This window comes from Nelumbo lutea, chromosome 1, assembly GCF_056320005.1.
Source record: "Nelumbo lutea isolate HS-2025 chromosome 1, American lotus-T2T, whole genome shotgun sequence".
In the NCBI taxonomy this organism is placed as follows: Eukaryota; Viridiplantae; Streptophyta; class Magnoliopsida; order Proteales; family Nelumbonaceae; genus Nelumbo; species Nelumbo lutea.
The window spans coordinates 211,996,927-212,016,823 of NC_142684.1; the positions used below are offsets into that span (position 1 = coordinate 211,996,927).

At 30.1% G+C, this 19,897-nt stretch overlaps 1 pseudogene; it reads right to left on the reverse strand.

The window, feature by feature from the left end:
- Positions 1–552: 552 nt before the first annotated feature.
- LOC148880824 (protein FAR1-RELATED SEQUENCE 5-like) lies at positions 553–18,978 on the reverse strand (annotated as a pseudogene).
- Positions 18,979–19,897: the final 919 nt, after the last annotated feature.

The following is a 19,897-nucleotide window of genomic DNA, read 5'->3' on the forward strand; positions in this document are numbered from 1 at the left end:
TCGGCGGTCTTGATCTAGGCTGACAGTGGAATAGGGGGTGGGTGCCTAACTGTCACCTTAGATCTATGGCGGTAGTCTGAAGGCCTAAGCCATTTGACCATTTTTCTTGTAGTGTCTCCTTGCCTCATTGCCCCCACCCTGCATTCTCCTTGACTTTGTCTCCTTTTTCCACCACTCCCAATAAGCCAAGTCACTAGACTCTCCCTCTCTATTCCCAACCCAACTACTTAAAAATATTCCTAAAACATCTCTCCTAAGATATCTCCTATAAGCTATTAGGAGTTACCCCACGAGTTCACATCCTCTGCATCGTGGTTGCAGAAAAAAACTCTGCAACCACCAATGCAAATTTAACATGTCTTGTTTTGTAATGGAGGTGTGGAAGGCTGAAACTAACGGTCATTTTTTTTATTATTTTTACTATGTTTTGAAAAACCCGCTAGTCTTTTTTCGATGCTTCCTCTTTGCCCCCTCTATCTTTCTCTCGCCCTCCCTATTCCACACCAACCACCGGTGACGGTTGCTCCATCGGACACTGACCGTCGGCGACGATTACTCCTTTTCTCTTTCTCCCCAGTTTTCTTGTTTCCTCTTCTTCCCTATTCCTCTGAATCGGCAACCTAACACTCTGTCTAGGCCGCCGTTGCATTCACCGGTGCTGTTGTAACCACCGGAAGAAGTTAAAATACCATTTATGACACAATGTAAAGAAGTTAAATACTCCCTTTCAAATTCCCTAAATACCATAGGAGTATAAATCTCAATGGTATGTTGTATAATTACCACTAGTAAGCTTAAATAGGGCTTACTTTGAATCATCTCGAAATCCATCTTCAATTCTTTTTGGTGTCTTTCTTTAACGATTCTTTTAAGATGATCAAAAAATCGAGATGAATTCAATGATGATATCAAATAACCTCTCAAGACACTATTCATTATCTTGCTCCTTTGAGTACTTTTCATATTGACAATAAAGTGGTTCCTCCCATAAACTAATGCCCATTTCTCTTTCACCTCAAACAATCATGTATTTTATTTTAGATCATACTTACAAAGCATTTCTTCCCATGATTTAAAAATTCACCCTCATCTTCAAAGTCATATATCAAGTTACTAAAGTCTTTTTCAAAAGTCTTTAAACCACAAAAAATATGAGACAAATGTTTGCATGCATTCTGTTAAATGTGCCAAATACAAAGATGGTGGTTAATTTTGGGAAGACATAATGTATTGCTTTTTCCATTGCTGCACATTGATCCGTCAAGATTGTTTTGGCATTTTTCCACTCATTGCATTGAGAAAATATTCGAATACCCACTTAAAAGATTCTTCAGTCTTGTCATAAAATAAGGAAGTTCCAAAAATCACAATTTGTCTATGATGATTAACACCAACAAATGGTATGGCCATTGGTCTTGATTTGTTCTGAATGTTGCGTCAAAACAAATAACATCCCTAAAATAATGGTAATCAACAACCATTCTTGCATCTGTCCAAAAGGCATTTGTTATTTAATCTATAACATCAAGTTGTATTGAGTGAAAGGATGATGAGTTCTCCAATTGCAATTTCTCAAAAAATTTTAAAATAGCTTCAACTCCTCCCATTTCCATATCTTTCTCCCTCTTTGTATGTAAATAATTATAGTAGTCAACATGAGTGAATCCCAGATTCCCTATTCCTCCAACTTGATTGGCCATATATTTCATCATTTCTTTTGGGGCTATCATTGACTTATTTGTAATATCTATCTAAGAACTTTGGTCCACTGTCATCCTTCTATGCGACCTTAACATGAATGTCTTACTTGGGGTTAATTACAATATCATGATTGTGTTCATTTACAAATCTAGTTATTCCATATTGACCATTTTTTTGCAGTACAACCAACACGTGTGCCTTATAACCACTCCTTGTATTGTCACGATGTTTTGCATTAATTGATCATTTATCTTCTTGATGAAGACCCTCGGAAAAACAACAGAATAACTTATCTTTTACTAACCCACTTTTTGTTTTATGGCATGTGCTCTTTCTAATACTAAATCCTTTACTCCTAGCATATTCATTGTAAAAGTATTATGCATCATCTAGTGTTTCAAAGAGTATTCCTACTTGTGGCTCTTCTTTCTTATCATTTATCTCATCATCAAACTCCAATTTATGCACAACTTGGCACCCATCATTTATAAAATCATCATATTTGTTACATGGCTGAGTGCAATCTTCAACTTGGGTACTCACGTCAATGTTCTATAATTATAAACAATAAACAAGTAAAGAATAGTATAATCAAACAGTCGTGCCATTTATAATTATGAACAATGAACAACTAAAATCAAGTATGCAAGTGAACATATTTGGATAATTTCAATAAGGACATTAGCTATTCAGCTACATTAGATATAGGCAAATTATGTAAAATTGCATATACAAGGCAAATTTATTCATCAAGAACATTTGAATGATTTTTCTTTTTTTTTTTCAGAAAATTAACTTCATTGAATTTGGATAGTGAAGCAAAAAAAAATACTTAAGGTTTAGGTATAATGGTTCAACCCGGAGAAGCAAAATCTATTAGAAAAAAGCAAAAATATTGATCCCTTTATTATTGCAACAAATAACTAACATCGGAAACAATAGACAGTAGCTAGGGTTTTAGGGTTCAAAATCATTAGAGGTTAACATTTTAACCTATTGTTCGTGTTGTGTCTGATGCTTGGTGGTTGTAATAGCGGTGGCCCAGACGGAGTGCTAGGTTGCCGATTCAAAGGAAGAGGGAAGAAGAGGAAACAAGAAAACTGGGAGAGAGAGAGAGAGAGAGAGAGTAACCATCGCCGGCGGTCAGTGTTCGATGGTGCAACTGTTATTAATTAATTCATCATGACTTTTTAATGTACTTTAGGTAAATATTGTTATACTCATATTAATTAACAACATTTCATAGAAATTAAAAACTATTTAACTAATTTATATAAATTTGATAATTATATTTAACAACCTTCAAATAGTATAAAATTTTAGTTATTGCTATTATTATAATGCAGATGGGGGAATAAAATATTATAACCTTGTAAAATGAAATTATTAATTATTTTATATTAGAAAATAAAAGATATATTATTATACTTTTGGAAAAATTTTGAAAGTTTATTTAAAATATAGTAAATAATTATTGAAAATTATTGGAATGTTTTGGAAATTTTAGGAACATTTACTACACATTTGATAGATTTTGGAAAATTACTGAAACTTTGTGTAATTTTCATCGTAAACTATTGAATGAGTATGGGAGAGGGAAATTGTAATTTGAACCAATAGTTACACAATTTATTAAGATAAATTAGTATAATATTGGAAAAATGAAATTATTGATTAGTTTATATTAGAATTACACAAATATAATAAATTTTCCAAAATTCTCATAAAATTACATTTTTTTTTTGGAAATTAAAGATAATTTAGTATACTTATGGAAATTTACTATTTGGTTGATACTCAGTATACCCTTTTGACCATTTTGTCATCAAATTGAATATTGGGTTCCCCGTCCCCAACGAAATGACAAGGAGTGGGTGCCTTGCCCTGAACCTGCCCGACACCAAGGAAGGGGCAGGGAAAATTTGAGAATTCCCTGTCCCTGATGGGAAGTGGGTGCCTATGTGGGGAAATTCGAGGATTCCCCATCCTTGACAAGGAGTGGGTGCCTTGTTGTAAACCTATTCAACATTGGGGACGATGGGGAATTCGCAGATTCCACGTTCTTGACAGGGAGTGGATATCTTTCCCTAAACCCGCCTGACACCGAAGATGAGGTAGGGAATTCAAGGATTCCTTGTCCCTAATGAGGATGGATGCCTTACCTTGAACCCACCCGACACTGGGACAAGGTAGGGAAATTCATTGATTCCCCCTCCCTAATGGGGAGTGGGTGCCTTTCCTTGAACCCGCCTAACAACGGGAATAAGGTGAGGATGGGTTAGAGTGTCTTGATTATGGAATGGGGACAAGGAGGGGGTACCCCGCCTCAAACCTACCTTGTTGCCATTCCTATATAATTATTCATTATTATTGAAATTAATAAAATTAAATGTTAGCATTTGTAATTACTACAAATGATTAATAAAATTAAATTTATTGAAAAAAATATTTATTTTTATTAAATTAACAATAACTATTTTATGTAAATCAACAATAAATAAAAAATATAATTATTAAAATTTTAAGCATTAACAATAACTTAAATATTTTTAGTTAATTAACAACAAAATATTGCTATTAATTTATCAATTGATTAATAGTAAATAAAATTTATTCAATCTTTCATATCTTCTCGTGCAATGCACGAGTCTCCACTAGTGGGAAATAAGGTTGTTTTTGGTTTGAAGGAAAAAGTAGGGAAAGGAAGGGAAAGGTAGGGAAAGGTAGGGAAACCTTTACTAAACTTTTATAGGTTTCTCTACCTTTCCCTACCTTTTCCATCAAACCAAACATAACCTAGGAGAGAGAGGACCCCTCTCCCCTAATTGATGTTGCACTCTCTACCACCACCTCCATTCTTATGTGATTCTATCAACATTATTGTGTGAGAGAGAAAAAAGAACCATCAAGATAAAACAGTCATCATCAAGTGTAGAGGTGTAAACCAGGTCGGGCTGCCCGCAGCCCACAGCCCGGCATAGCCCTGCCCAACTTTGGACTGGCGCGACATGGCCTGGCACGACGGTCTGCGGGCCATGCCAAGACGGGCCACTTGTGGCCCACGTGCTGGCACTGCCCAGCCCGTAACCCGACCCAACACGGCCCCACGGCATGGCCTATATATATTATATAAATTATAATTATAATAATATATAACATATAATATATTAATAAAATAAATAAAATTTTTAATTTTATTATACTAATTTATTTAACTATTGTATATATAAGCAATTTTATACATCAAAATTCATATAAAATTAAAATTTTAAGTTTTTTGTCAATTTTTTTAAATAAATAGCTTTGGCCTGATGCACGACATGACCTGACCCGAGGCTCGGCCCACGGGCCGACATGGCACGGGCACACATGGGTTTGGGTCGTGGGCCGTGCTGGGTCGGGCCGACCCCCAAATTATCCTTGGAGTGGCGGCACGGCCCGAGACGGCCCGCGGGCTGGCACGACACTTTGCACGGACCGTGTCATGCCTGTTTTACACCTTTAATCAAGTGAATATCTTGGTGAGTGAAGATCTACCACCAAACTAATAGTATTATTTACTTATTTATTTATTCGATCATGGCATTGGGGATTGTATAGCTGACTTTCAGATATACCATACTTGGATTTTACTTTTATAATCTTCACATAACTGAATACAAATATCTCCTTCATGAGATAGATGCATCAATGTTTTGCATTACAAACAAAATGTAACCTTATTACAAACAAATAAAGGTAAGGCAGACACTCCTCATCAAGGATTGGGAATCCTTGAATTTTCCCCACCTTGTCCCTATTGTCGAGCGTGCTCAAGGCAAGGCACCCACTCCCCGTCCAAGGTTTTTAAAATTTGGACCAGATAGGGAACTATTCTGGGGTTGAACGGTCCGATTGTTCGGTCCAAACAGATGACCCGCTCTGACAAAAAAAATTAGAAAAACAAAAAAAATGAACAAAATTCGTTGTCTGGGTAGACGGTTCAACCGCCTAGGCTAGCAATTCACTAACCAAATAAATAATTTTTGGACAAAATGTGGTTTTGAGGTGAAACAGTGTCCAGTTCCCATTTTTCCGGTCTACCCATCCGGTTCGGTCCAGTTTTGAAAACATTGTCCCCGTCAACCCAATATTCAATTTGATGAGAGAAATAATCAAAAGCATATATTCAGTATTAGCTACTTGGTAAATTTCTAAAAGTACACTAAATTGTCTTTAATATTAAAAAATATATTTTTATGAAAATTTATTACACTTGTGTAATTTTGATAATTTATTTTTAAATTGTTATTAAATAATTTCTTTTCTTTTTAAATGGTTTACTTATAGAACTATACTAATTTATTTTATAATTTCTAATATAAACTAACCAATAATTTCCTTTAACCAATATCATACTAATTTATCTTAATAATTTGTGTAATTATTTGTTCAAATTACAGTTATCCATTTCCCATAGTCATTTATCTTTAATATTTTTCAATAATTTTCAATGAAAGTTACATAATTTTTCAATTATTATCCAAAATCTATCAAATGTAATAAATTTTCCTAAATTTTCCAAAATATTCTAATAACTTTCAATAATTATTTAATTTATTTTAAATAAATTTTCAAATACTTTATATGTTTTAATTTCAAAAATGTTATTTTATGAAAATGTAGTTTTATGATTTTTTTTGAAAAAATTATTACATTTGTGCAACTATGGAGATTTATTGAAAATTATTTTAAATTGTTATTAAATATTTATTTTTATTTGGTAGTTTGCTAAGAAAACTACACTAATTTATCTTGTATTTTTTAATATATATTAATTAATAATTTCATTTTCTAACATTATAATATTTTATTCCCTCATTTGTATTTGGTTATTAACTATAATAATATCAATAACTAAAATTTTATATTTTTTTATCATTTTTAAATATAATTCTCAATTTTATAGAAATTAGTGAAAGAGATTTCCATTTTTACAAATGTTGTTAATGAGTTAATTAATAACAATATTTATTAATTTTTGGTTGTTTACTAACTGTACTAATAAGAATATTTAATTTTTGGTAATTTATTAACCATATTTATTAACTTTCGGTAATAACATTATTTAATACTCATTGAATTTGGGTTGGATTAAATATTAACTGATTTAACTATTTATTAATTAATATGAATATTTTAAATGAGGGAGGGTGGATATAGATTGGGGGATGCATTTTAGGAATTAATTGGGGAGTGGGACAACATGATACTTTTCCAATGGCTTAAATGAGATACCTTAGGAGAGAGATTCTAGGAATATTTTTAGGTAGTTGGGTTGGGAATAGTGACATGGCTTAATGGAAGTGGTGGGAAGGGGAGAGGAGGGAGAGTCAAAGAGAATGTAGGGTGGGGATAATGGAGCAAGGAGAGGCATGGTGATGTGGACCGTCTTGGTTATATATATATATATATACTTGCGGGGACCCTTGCAATGTATGGGCTTTGTTAAGCGAAAGTTAAAAAGTTAAACAATAGAAATATGTAAGAGTATATAATTGTTCTATATTTTAACTTTTTAATAACCAATCCGATCAAACTCAAATCGAGTTGGTCAGTTTTCTAGTATTTCAGATCAGCTTTGGTTTAGCAATTTTCCAACATTACCAAGTTAGATTAGTTTCGGTTTGGTCATTTGTAAACCGACCAAAACTGAACCAACCTGACCATAAATAAATATTAATATTTAATTTTTTAATACGAAAAAGTAGGAAAATTCCCATATCTCTTAGTCTAAAATATTTTATATCATAGATTTAATTTTTTTAATTTATTTTTAATAATATCATTTTATTTTATGAAATTTAGTTAATTTTTAAGTTTAAATCTTTTAAACAAACAAGCTAAACCGAAAATAGACCAAAACCAATACAACCCGAGTTGGTGGGTTTTCACTAACGGTCAATTGGTTTCGAGTGACAAACTCCTGACTTGACCAAATCGATTGGTTGGCGAAATAGCCTACAACTGAATTAAACAAAACCTTGAACACTCCTAATTTCAACCAAATTTATAGTCTAATCTCTAATAAATAACAATTGTTTAATCTCCAATAATTATTGAAAATTTATTACAAAAGTACACAATCATTGGAAATAAATTTATAATGAAAATATACTAAATTAGTCAATTTATTTTCTATAATTATTAATTATATAAGTAAAATTAGTTATTTATAATATTATTTTGTTATTGAAATAATATTTTTATTTAAAATTTTGAAATACTAATTATTTATTTAATTTAATAATCTATAAAATTATAATTGTACTATTATTACATAATTCGTTATTAATTTTGTAAAATATTAAATTATTATTAATATGAATATTATGAATTCTACTATAATTATTTTTCTACTTTTAAGAGTTGTTTCTAAATTTATTACATAATTTATTTATTTTAACTATTTAAAATTTCGTCATGTTAAATATTTTGTTATTTAAATATTTAAATATAATGCAAAATATTTAAAATTTTTCATTATTTGAATTTTATTTATATAAATGTTATTACATAATATTAAAAATTTTGTTATAATATTTAGCTATTTTAATTATTTTATTTAATATATTTAGTTAGTGAAATATTTAAATATTGTTTTATTTTTTAATGTTAAATTTTTATTATTTGAATAATATTTAAATTAAATAATTCATAAAATTATAATTTATATTCTTTCTACATAATTCCATTATGAATTTTGTAAAAATACTGAATTATTAATCAGAGATAGTTTAGGAGAGAATCTTTGTACTAACTTAGAGATAATTTAAGAGATAAATAGGAGTTATAGATAATTTAGAAGAGAATCATATTTCTTAGTTTAAAATGTTTTATATCATAAATTTAATTTTTAATTTATTTTTTAATAATTTCTTTGTAATTTTTAAAATTAAATGAAATTTTTAAGTTTAAATCTTTTGAACGGATTGACCAAACCAAAAAGTTGACCCAAACCAATATAACTTGAGTGGGTAGAACTTCACAAAAGGTTAGTTGGTTTCAGTTGACCAACTCCCTAACATGGTCAACTTAATTTGGTTGGCCAAATAGCCTATGACGAAACTGAACCAACTTATGAATACTCATAATTTCAGCTAAATTAATATCTTATCTCCAATAAATAACAATAATTTAATCTCCAATAATTATTGAAAATTTATAGCAAAATACACAATTATTGAAAATATATTGATAACGAAAAATACAATAATTATAGAAATTACAAAAATACAATAAGAACTAAAAATATATCAACTTAGTCAAAAAATAGTATAATCTCAAATAATAGTTGAATCTCTAATAAATATTAATTAATAACTTATAACAAAAATACAATAAGTACAATAAATTATATTTAAAATTTTCTATAAAAGTAATTTAATCTCCAATAACGGTTGAAACTTTTCTGTTAAATAACAAAAATAAATAAATTTATACATAATCATTGAAAATACATTTATCACAAAAGGCAATAAATATTAATTTTAGTATATATAATTATATAGTAAATACATATTAAGTGTTTAAAATTACAATTAATAAATATTAAATTTTTTGAATTCTATTTTCTTGAGTTACTACCTCATATAAGTGAAATTAATTATTTACAATTTTATGTAAAAATATTAAATTATTATTAATTTTAATATTATGTTATAGTTATTTTTCTACTTTTGAGATTTTTTTAATTTAATACATAATTTTTTTTATTTTCACTATTTAAAATCTAATTATGTAAAATATTTAGTTATTTAAATACATAAATAATACATAAAATATTTAAATTTTAAAATATTGATTATTTATTGAATTTATATTTTATATTTAAATATAATTTTTAATCTAGAAAAGTAGGAATTTTCCCATATTTCTTAGTCTAAAATGTTTTATATCATAAATCTAATTTATAAATTTATTTTTTAATAATTGCACTATAAATTTTAAAATTAAATTAAATTTTTAAGCTTAAATCTTTTGAATAGACTAACCAAACCAAAAAATTGACCCAAATTGGTACAACTTAAGTGGGTTGATTTTTACAAAAGATAAGTTGGTTTCAGTTGACCAACTCCCTAACCTGATCAAGTCAATTTGGTTGGCCAAATAGCCTATGACCGAACCAAATCAACTCATGAATACACATAATTTCTGCTAAATTAATAGTCTTATCTCCGATAATTAACAATAGTTTAATCTCCAATAGTTATTGAAAATATATTGATAATAAAAAATACAATAATTATATAAATTACAAAAATACAATAAGTACTAAAAATATATTAACATAGTCAATAAATAGTTTAATCTCAAATAATAGTTTAATCTCTAAAAAACATTAACCAATCACTTATAACAAAAATACAATAAATACAATAAGTACAATAAATTTTATTTAAAATTTTCCACAATAGTAATTTAATCTCCAATAACTATTGAAAGTTTTCAATTAAATAACAAAACAAAATAAATTTATACATAATCAATGAAAATACATTTATCACAAAAGACAACAAATGTTAATTTTAGTATATGTAATTATATAATAAATATAGATTAAGAGTTTAAAATTATTATTAATAAACATTATTTTTTAATGTTATTTTCTCGAATTATTACTTGATATAAGTGAAATTAATTATTTACAATATTATGCAAAGATATTAAATTATTATTAATTTCAATATTATGTTATAGTTATTTTTCTATTTTTTAGATTTTTTTTTAAATTCATTACATAATTTCTTTATTATAACTATTTAAAATATAGTTATGTTAAATATTTTATTATTTAAAATATTTTGTTATGTAAATACTTAAATAATATGTAAAACATTTAAATTTTAAAATATTGATTATTTATTGAATTTAATTATCCATAAAATCATAATTTATACTATTGTTACATAACATCATTATTAATCTCGTAGTATACTAAATTATTATTAATTTCAATATTATGTTACAATTATTTTCTACTTTGAAGAAAATTTTTAAATTTATTGCATAATTTCGTTATTAACTATTTAAAATCTAGTTATGATAAATATTAAGTTATTTAAATTGATAATCCGGAAAACATTTAAATTATTTAAATTGATAGTTTGGAAAAATATAATTTAAATTGTTAGTACATAATTTCGTGATATATTTTATAAAAATATAAAATTAGTTTTTTTTTGTATTTTCAATAAATATTTTAGAGTTATTATATAATTTTGTTAGAGATAAATAGGAATTAGTGATAATTTAGAAGATAAATATGAATTAGAGATAATTTTGGAGAAAATGGGGGAGGTGGTTTAGGAGAAATTTTAGGAGAAAAGATTATTTAGGTTATTGGGAAAGTGCATCTCATTGGTTGTTTCAAAAATGACATGGAATAAAAAAATAAAAAATCAGAAAAAAGAGAAAATTTCTTGACCGCTTTGTTTTAATATATATATATATATATATATATATATATATTCCACTAATAATTAACAATTATATATTAGTGACAATGGGGTGGGTTCAAAGCAAGGCATCCCATCCCTTTCCCTACCCATAGTCAGGACACTCTACCCCATCCCGGCCCCATCCCCAATGTTAAGCAAGTTCAGGGCAAGTCCATATTGTTGGGTGAGTTGGCACAACACGACCCGCATGTGGCCCACGAGGCATCCTGGGTCGTGCCTCCCTCCTCTAGGATAATTTGGGGGGTCGGTTCGGCACGGCCGATGGCTCAAGCCCACACTGGCCCGTGCCGTGGTCTGGGTTGGGCTGGTCCATGGGCCAAACCTTGGGCCAGGCCATGCCGCACACCAAGCCAAGCTCAAGGCAAGGGACCCACTCCCCTTTCAAGGTTTTTAAAATTTGACCGGATAGGAAACTATTTTGGGGTTGAACGGTCTGATGTTTGGTCTAAAGGGATGACCCGCCCTGACAAAAAAAATAAAAAATTAGAAAAACAATAAAAGGTCAATCGGCTTCAGCTTACCAACTTCCCAACTTGACCATGCCAATTTGTTGGCCAAATAGCTTACGACCAATCCGGGCCAACTCATGAAAACTCATAATTTTAGCTAAATTAATAGTTTTATCTCTGATATATAACAATAGTTTAATCTGCAATAATTATTAAAAAATTATAGTGAAAACACAAAATTATTGAAAATATATTGGTGATGAAAAAAATACAATAATTACAAAAAAACAATAAGTACTAAAAATATATTAACTTAGTCAATAAATATTAATTAATCAATAAGTTATAACAAAAATATAATAAATACAATAAGTACAATAAATTAAATTTAAAAAAAAAATCAATAATAGTAGTTTAATCACCAATAATTATTTAAAGTTTTCTGTTAAATAACAAAACAAAATAACTTTTAACATAACCATTGAAAATACATTTATCACAAAAACTAAAAAATAATTACTAAAATACAATAAATATCAATTTTAGTATATATATTTATATAATAAAAAAAGATTAAGAGTTTAAAATTTTTATTAATAAATATTAATGTTTTTGAAAGTTATTTTCTCAAATTATTACTTGATATAAGTGAAATTAGGTATTTACAATATTATGTAAAAATATTAAATTATTATTAATTTCAATATTATGTTATAGTTACTTTTTTACTTTTCATATATTTTTTTAATTTATTACATAATTTCTTTATTTTAAATATTTAAAATCTAGTTAAGTTAAATATTTTGTTATTTAAAATATGTAGTTATTTAAATAATATGTAAAATATTTAAAATTTAAATTATTAATTATTTATTGAATTTATTTATCCATAAAATCATAATTACATAATTTAATATTAATTTTGTAATATATTAAATTATTAGTAATTTCAATATTATGTTATAATTATTTTTCTACTTTGAAGAAAGTTTTTAAATTTATTACATAATTCTATTATAATTATTACATAATTTATGTTATAATTTCATATCTCGAGCCTGCACGGGCCCGTGCCATGCTATGGGTCGGGCTGGTCCATGGGCCGAACCTTGGGCTAGACCATGCCACACACTAAGCCAAGCTCATGGCAAGGGACCCACTCCCTTTCCAAGGTTTTTAAAATTGGACCAAATAAGGAACCGTTATGGGGTCAAAGGATCTGACTGGTTCAAACGGATGACCCATTCTAACAAAAAAAGTAAAAATTTAGAAAAACAATAAAAGGCCAAAAACTATTGTCCAAGTTAACGGTTCGACCACCCATGTCAGCGGTTCGCTAACCAAATAAACGGTTTTCGGACAAAAAGCGGTTTTGATGTGAAACGGTGTCCAGTTCCCCATTTTTTTCAGTCTAACCATCTGGTTTGATTTAGTTTTGAAGACACTGTCCCCGTTAACCCAATTTTCAATTTGATGATAGAAATGATCAAAAGGATATATTGAGTATCAACCACATGGTAAATTTCTAAAAGTACACTAAATTGTCTTTAATATTCAAAATTTTAATTTTATAAAATTTTAGAAAATTTATTGTACTTGTGTAATTTTGAAGATTTATTCAAATTAATTTAAATTTTTATTAAATAATTTATTTTCTTTTAAATGGTTTACTTACAAAATTATGCTAATTTATCTTATAATTTCTAATAAAAACTAACCAATAATTTCCTTTTTCCAATATTATACTAATTTATCTTAATAATTTGTGTAATTACTTATTGAATTTAATTATCCATAAAATCATAATTTATACTATTATTACATAATTTCATATTAATTTTGTAATATATGAAATTATTAGTAATTTTGATATTATGTTATAATTATTTTTCTACTTTGAAGATTTTTTTTTTAATTTATTACATAATTATGTTATTTTAACTATATTAATGTTATTTGAATTTTATTTATTTAAATTTTTTTGTTATTTAAATTTTATTTATTTAAAGCTATTACATATTAATAAATATTTGAAAAACACTTAAATTGATAATCCAGAAAAATATAATTTAAATTGTTAGTACATAATTTCGTGATATATTTTGTTAAAATATAAAATTATTTTTTGTCTTTTTAATAAATATTTTAAATTATTATATGATTTTGTTAGAATATTTAATTAATTCTTATATTTTTTAATCCAAACTTTATTGAGATAGATATAGATAAAAAGTAGGGGAGAGGATAAATAGGAATTAGAGATAACTTAGTAGAAAAACTATATTCTAAATTAGAGATAATTTTGGAGATAAATAGGAAGTAGTGATAATTTTGGGGAAAGTGGGGGAGGTAGTTTAGGAGAAATTTTAGGAGAAGAGATTATTTAGGTTTTGGAAAAGTGACCTCATTGGTTGTTTAATCTAATCAAGATATGGATTGATTATTGTTTTATATTTTTAAAACAAAAGAAAATACAAAAATACAAAAAATAGAGAAAATAGAGAAAATAGATAAATAGCTTCTCTCAAATGAGAGCTATGCTGATATGGCAGGACCATATATATATATATATATATATATATATATATATACAGAGAGAGAGGTATGTATGTATATATTTTTTAGATTTTCCTTTATAAAAAAAAAAATTAGTACCGGTCTAGGGGCCATGGACCCCATCCTTGATCTATTAGGCCATACCAACATGGCCCACTACGATGCAGGGGACACGATAAAACCATTTCATGTCGGCCTGACACGGCTCACATTATACCTATACGCTGACCAAACCCAAGTTGCAAGTAGACTTGTTCATGGGCCGGGCCGGACCAGGCTCGGGCTAGGCTTTTACTCTTCATTAACAGAAATATGTTAGGCCTGAGCCCGAGCCCGAGCCCGACCCTAATAAAAAGCCCGAAGCCCGACCTAATAAAAAAATTAGAAATTTTCCCTATTCAATAATCAATATAAATCAGAATTTATTTACATTAAAAATTATATATAAATTCAAAATTTATTTATATTAAGAAAATATATATATAAAGATGGGAAAGGGGATGTGGAGAAGAAGAATTCGGTTGAAAAAAGAAGGGAAAGAGGTAAAAAAAGAAGGATATTCAATTAGGGTTTTTAGATTTATTTATAGGTCGGGCCGTGCTCGGGCTAGGCTCGGGCCGGGCTATTTTGGCAAATCCTGAGCCCGGCTTGAATTTATTGCGGACTGGGCTTTTTGGCCCGAGGTTAAGCCCACGAGCCTATATACCTGTTCAAACCCGTCTGAGATCCGGCCCGTCAGACCACCTGTCCCATGAACAGGTCTAGTTGCAAGTTGCAAGCCAAATTTTAAATGGCCCTATGAGAAGAGATGCCCTGTGGTGATAACTTTATACTTCATTCCTGACAGCTGACAGGACCCCACTAACAACCTGATCAGATATGGTATTGAAAGAGAAAAAGGCTAGCAATCTTTCACTAAATACATCTGTCTTCCCATCAGAAGAAAATCACCCGTCCTCTCGTCCTTTACTTAGCTTGGATTCATGAATTATGAATATTTATGCTCTGGGTCTACCATATAAGATCTAGAAGAAAAGCAGGTTCCAAGCCGGGTTTATGTATGAAAAAGGAACCTAGTTTTCAAGTTCGGAGAAAGTAGTTCCCACTATACAAAACAAAAAGAAACAGATCAGGCCCACATGCCTTTGGTAAGGAAGTTGTTCAATATTTCTATGCCTTCCATTAGTGGAGATGAGATAAATATATTTATTTATTTTTTTATATATTTAAGCTATGTTTTTTATTTGATATTTAAGCTATGTTATGCACCACTAATAACTCTCTCTTTTCTTCTGGATCGAACCGGCTAAAATATCAATGAGCCACCCCTCGTTGGTAATTTGGTATGTACCTGACTCGACCGCCTATATATAATAGTCCTGGTCAGCCAAGGCGAACTTGGAATTCCATTTTGGTGCCGTTTAATATAATTCTTCTGCCCATTTGCCTTTTGCGTAAGATGGTCCATCCGAGCTTTGCTTGTGGGCAGTGGTCCTGTGGTCGACCTGTTAACAACTAGAAAAAGGTGAAGACGAATTTTGAACCCATGTCGACTTTAACAGACAAAAAAAACAAGTAGGGTCATGATTCATGAAATGTTTGGATCCGAAAGGATGAGAACCCAGATTTGTTTTCATGTCCAAGCAGTTTATTAATTAGTTAGACGTGGGGAGTTGCTAGGATCCTTGTTCTATTCTATATATGCATCTGCATCCTTTCCATGATTCGAATGCATGGCTCCACCATGAGAAATAGAGAGGCATCCACTGATCACAGATACTGAAATTGAACCCAACCCATCTGTTATTTCAAATGGCTGGTGAGACACCATACCTCAATCGTAAGGTCTCAATCTAGGCCACCAAAAAGAAAAACCAGCATGAACATACAGTATACGAGTAGTTGATCCGACTGGCATTCATTTCCTACCATAAGTATTGGGACAATTACTAGTTGTTTGGCATCGAGGCGTTTCACAAGCCATCCAGTTTTTGGAAAATCGAGAACGCCTGAAGAAATGTAAACAATCTATTCCATTAGAAATGCAGAAAAATTGGGATATAAGCTGATGAGGCGTTTAAAATGATTTACATTAATATTATAACATATTTATAATGACGATTATAGATATTTCAAAAAGTAACCATCCTTTTCAAATTTTAATATATCATATGATTAGGGTGATTTAGAATCACGGAGGTGATTCAAGATATGTCATTTTTTATGTTTTAAGAAACCCCTCCTTTCCCGAATGCCAAAATTAATCACTAAAAAAATATTTCTTTAGACTCCAAAATGCGATTTTCTAGCCAATTCCGTTTACTTGATGTGACACACATGACAGATCAGGAGAAATGAATCGGTTGTGAAATAGATTGATGCCAAACACCCCGCTTAATGGGCGAGTTGGTTAGGGAGTGAATTCATTGTATGTATTATGGAATGTCTCTATCATTTCTCAGTCTTTTCTTTCAGTGGGAATTTTTAAGGAAATAGGTGGTTTTTTCTTTTAGCTTAGATACATAATGATCCACCACTGCATTGTTTATCCTTATCCACAATGCATATAGCCATAGTTGGATTGCCTTTTGTTTCCTAGTACACATAAAGGTTGTGTTGATGCAAAAGTGTAAATTCTAACTTATTTTTATTTTAAAATTTAGTTTATTTTGTTTAATTATAATATAAATACTTTTCCATCAAATATTTATGTCCATGTGGGCTTAAGAATTGTTTAGACTTGAAATCACATCAAATTTTGAAAGTGACTCTTACCAAAAGACTTTTCCAAAACCCAAACCTCAAAAAAAAAAAAAAAAAAATCGAAAGTAGGAAACCCAAATTCTATTATCTTCCATTCTTCGATATACAGTAGGAAACACAACGGATCAAATAAAACCTGAACTTTGATTCGGGTTTTATACTATGCTTCCTCTACAATGCAAACGGATCAAATAAGGGGAAAATATATATTACAAATAAATACATAATTATATAATATATATACTTATATATATATATATATATATTGGATAATCGTTTTTAACCAAAACCAAAATGATACCTCGATATTTATTCAGAACACCGAACCGATTAATTTAATTAATCATATTTTTCTGTTTGACTTTTTTTTTTTTTTTTGGGGTGGGGGGCGGGGGGGCTTTTATGAGCACCCTAAAAAATAAGCCCCATGTGATATCCACTTTTCGCTGTCCCCCTCTTTAAAAACACAATTTAGTCTAGGGGAAGACGAGTGCCGATACCATCTAAAAACGAACCCACTTTGGAAGATGAACTGATAATGTTGTATAATTAAAATCCTTCATTTAATACATATTGCAAAGTTTATTGGGCTGTGTTTGGAAACAATGCAAATATGTAGAGTGTAAAATGATTTATATAAATTATAAAGTTGGGTTAATTTTGGACTGATAAATTTACCTTCTTACCAAATAGATTTTTAGCTGTAATGAATGCAAACATGAATTTCAATAAAGCATATATTTTTTTTATCAAAAACCCACTTAAATGCAAATATATTTCTTTTTTATTAATGTACTTTTACATCTTATTATCAATATAAATATGCACTGGTCTATCATTTGTTAATGCATAAATGTAATGTTACCAAACACAGACAAAAGTGAATCAAAGTGTAAATTAATTTATCCTAAACCGGGATTTATACTTCATTTTCCCCGTTTCCAAACTCTGCCCTAAGTTAAAATTTGTGTACTAATAAATAATAAATAGACTCTTTCACTACAGGACCCTATGCATCCGCAGCATAAAACGGGAGATTACTCAAAAGCAAAATATCCAGACTTGTGAATTATAGTGATGACCGACCAGTTCATGTATGTCTTAGCCTCAATATAAACCACTGGGCTGCAAATATATTATACCGAGATTTGGTCCAATATCTAAACATAGATTCGAATCTGATTTTTTTATAATGTATTTACTGATATTTAATATACATTAAATCAAGATTTCAATCAATCACATTAAAAACGTCATATGATCTAATTGCTTTTTATTAATTCATGATTTACAAAGTATATTCAGTCTTAACAACATTAAAGCTGTTATATATGATGTATCATTTTATTACTAATTCACATTTTTGTTCTAAGGTGCAGTTCCTACACCTTTTGTTTTGCCTTTAATAAATATAATTGGGTTGAATCAGATCAAATCAAGTAGCATTGGATTTAAACCTAATTAATAAATAGATCATGTCTCTCATATTTGATTTGATTTGATTGTAGCTAAATGTAGGGATGAGCATACTTCGGTTAAAACTGAATAACCGAACCGGAATTTCGGCTCGGTTAGTTCAGGGATTTGGTTCGGTTTCAATTTGAAATATCGGATTTTAAAGTTCAGTTTTCGGTTTCGGTTATGGCATTTAACCGAAAAAACTTATAGGGGTAAGTAGGTAAAATAATTTCCCTCTCAAGTCTTAATCTTAACTCTTAATTAGTAATTCCCAAATCCTATTCCTAATAGAAATAGAAATTTCGAAAAAAAAAAACGCAAAACACCTTCCTGCTTCCCCTTCGAGACCGTCTTCCCACCTAGGCATCTGCGACCTTTTGGCTGGGCTTCAGCCTTCATCTTCTGTCATCTACCACCGGCAAGCGGCGAGCGGCGATATCAGTTAATCCAGCAGCGGGCGGCAGCGACGAGAACGCAAAAACCCTTCCTGCTTCCCCTTCGAGACTTTGTCTTCCTGCCCAGGCGTCGGCGACCTTTTGGCTGAGCTTCATCTTCTGTCATCTACCACCAGCAAGCGGCGAGCGGCGACATCAGTTAATCTAGCAGCGGAAGGCAGCGGTGAGAACGCAAAACTCCTTCCTGCTTCCCCTTCGAGACTTTATCTTCCCACCCAGGTGTCGGCGACCTTTTGGCTGGGCTTCATCTTCCGTCATCTACCACCAGCGAGCGGCTACATCAGTTAATCCAGCAGCGGATGGTAGCGGCGAGTTCCAGTTTAACTTCTCTATTGGAGAGTGAAGACTGAGGAGTGAACCCACCTATCTCTACAATTGCACGCACCCTGTGCACATCTGCAACAGTGAGCATATAAGAATCTATTCTTTTTTTTATTATTATGTTATTCTACAATGGTGAGCATCTGCGAATTTACAAGACTGCAACTGTGAATCTTCAAACTACAATAACAATAGTGAGCAAGAGTGCAAGACTGAACTGTTATTCTCCAAGACTACAACGGTGAGCATCTGTGAATCTTCGAGACTGCAATGATGAGCAAGACTGAACCATTATTCTTTTTTTTTTTCACTTCTCAGTGAATGACCCACCTGTTTGAAGTTCGGTTTAATCAAAACAACTGAATTAACCAAAACAATTGGTTCGCTTTAATCAAACTTCGGTTTCGGTTCGATTTCCAATTCCAGTAGTTCGGCTTTGAAAAGTTTGATTTTCAACGGAACAAACCGTTTGCTCATCCCTAGCTAAATGGACATTCAGATTTAGGAATAGCAATGGAGTGAGTTCGGAGTCGGTTCCAGGCAGGCCACCCTTTCTTAGTGAGGGATGAGAAATCTCCAAATTTTCCGCTCAAAAGAAATTACCTAAAAATACATTAAATTTCAGGGGTGTTATAGATATGGGACTATGAAAATTTGGGATATTTTAAAAATGTGAAAACGGGATTTTAGGTCT